Genomic DNA, 2696 nt, shown 5'->3' with positions numbered 1-2696 from the left:
TGATATGTATGATTGTAGCTGGCAAAGATATGGCTAGGAAAATCAGGTTAAAGTGGTAGGTCTGCCAGTTTATATGGAGAGTATCACATGGGCATAGGGAGGTGCTAAGAAAAAATAAGAAAAAGAAAGAAAAAAAGAAAGAAGGAAAGAGATACGCTTTGGCTCCCGGGAAAATATATACTTACGAAATCTACATCGGTCAGGGCCGTTGAGATTCGCATAAGCCTTGGATTGACTTAATATGAGATAAATACAATACTAAAATCTCTTAAGGTACTGATAAGCTACCGTCGCTCACATTCGTCACAATGTGGTTGAAATGGACGACTATGATAGGGAAAGCGCTCTAGCTGGTCTTTCAAATTAAACTTTACTATTGTATAAACATGAATTTTAACATGCATCATGGGGTTTAAATGTGTGGTGGAAAAAATTGGGGATCCGTGGCAACGCACGGGCACTCAACTAGTAATAATGTAATATGTGTGTCCATCTTAGGATCGGAAATGCTAAATATGTAGTACCCTACACTATGCTACCCCCTCCGTTTTTATTTCACCCTGCGTTTTTTTGCTTTAGTCAAAGTCAAAAACTTAAAGGTTGACCAAAGACATAGCAAAAAAATAACATCTATAATTGCATATTTATATAATATGAAATAAATTCAAGAAAATTCTAATGGTGCTATTTGAAACAATGGAGCATAATATATTAAGCAAGCACGTCGCCTCATTAAAAACCTCCCAATCCCCTTAGGTACCCTGATGAGGAAAAACGTGCGTTAGAAACGTGCTGCTTTAGGTAGACAGAGTCCTATTGCAATCCTTGTGGATACTCTCCATCACACACGGCGGAGCAGATCCAGCAAGGCAACCCGAGGTGCCACTCTTGCCTAATTGTACTAAACTATGAGCTACTGAATTACACACTCGATCCACTTTGGATACACTAATGTTGTTATACACCTTCAGAAGCTCTCTACACTCACTATACGTGCACCAACTATTGGATTTGTCCATAGAACCACTTGTGAGAACTTGAACAGCCCGGAGCCAATCTGACTCCAAAAAAGAAGATTGTCCATTAAGAGTGATCACATGTTTCAGACCCTCTAAACATGCCAGCGCTTCAGCATCTTCTGCGGTCGCACATCCAGGAATAAACTTCCACTCTGTAATAATAGCATATTAATATTTTAGATATTAATATTTTATCTGTATTTGTAATCAAACTTTGTAAAGTTTGACTTTGGCGGAACCTAGAAAGCAGAGTAATTGTAAACGAAGGGAGTAGGTTTTTGTCCTGCGTACGTATTGGCTTATGGTTTTGCCTGGTTTCTGATTTGGGTTTCAGCGAGGATTTCCTTGTTGAGGAGAGAACAGTTTCCTCCCACTAAAAATTGTTCTTCTTTTATAAGACACTAAGTGATAAACCTAGAGTTCGAACTCTGATAAGTTGGAGGTATCTCCGTTCTCCTAACCATCGGACCATAGTTTAGTTCTTAAACCGCTTGAATACTTGATCCCATAACCCGTCGAATTGTCAATACTTTTCGGAAGTTCATGGCGAGTCAAAACATAAAATAAGCGTCTGAATCGCAAGAAATGAAAAGTTATTGTATGAAAACACGCAAAGTGAAATAGACAAGCCGTGAGATCGTATAACATTTTTCTTCAGCTTAAAAGGCGGGTGAAACATTACTTATCGCCCATAAGTTTGGTAGAAAGTTAAGGGCATGAGTAGTCTCTAGGACTCTAGGTCACTCTCTGAGAAACTTGTGCCATTTGGATTCTTGTCTGTAGCACACCTCAATAGTCAAAGCAGTCGGCTGGAGAAATGTTTTCCAGGTGCATTCATAGTGGTCAATAAACTTGCATGATGTGATTTCCCCGCAAAAAAAAAGAGTATTAAATATCACAAAACTGGAGTATCGTATTGCCTGGTTAATTATGGTACGTACTAAGTTGGTTAATTACTCATTCTGGCGCATTGATAATTAAGAAGTGAAAGTCGGCACTCGCGAAAAACAAATGAAGGTTGGCGTCCTAGTATACTACCGGTTTATGGAGCTATTAGTATGTTACGTATTTCGAAAAAATTAACTATTAATTTAGTCAATAAAACATACTCCATATATATATAAATAAACTATTGGAATAATAAACTATTGAAAACTTCTGTTGAATTTGAAGTTGATAGTATAACTTTTATGACATATATCTCACATTTTGTTGACCAAATTTATAGTCAAACTTCTTTCTAGCACGGTAACTCATCCCATCACCTTTCGACCCCCTCCCCCCTTCTTTTTGCAACACTGGTGGAAAAACAGGCTTCGGGTGAGCCCCATAAGTCGCGATGCTGCAGGATCCGCGACAAATGGTACCTTTAGTCGCGGTTCGGGAGGAGAACCGCGACCAAAGGCCTGGGCCCAGGGCGCTCGGTGGCCAGCCGGTGCACGTGGGGTCTTTGAGTCGCGGTTGGCCAGGCCAACCGCGACTAAAGTGCTCGAAGGCCTTTAGTCGCGGTTGGCCAGGCCAACCGGGACTAAAGCCCCTCCCCTATATATACCCATCCAAGCAGCCAACACTTAGCCATTTGGTGCCATTCTCTTCACAAGCTCACAAGTGGGTGTTAGGTTTGCTTTTGGTTCCTCTTATGCACATAAGGTGTTTGATGAAATGCCCCAAGAGCAT

Source organism: Lolium rigidum, chromosome 6 (assembly GCF_022539505.1).
Source record: "Lolium rigidum isolate FL_2022 chromosome 6, APGP_CSIRO_Lrig_0.1, whole genome shotgun sequence".
NCBI lineage: Eukaryota > Viridiplantae > Streptophyta > Magnoliopsida > Poales > Poaceae > Lolium > Lolium rigidum.
This window is presented reverse-complemented; position numbering follows the sequence as displayed.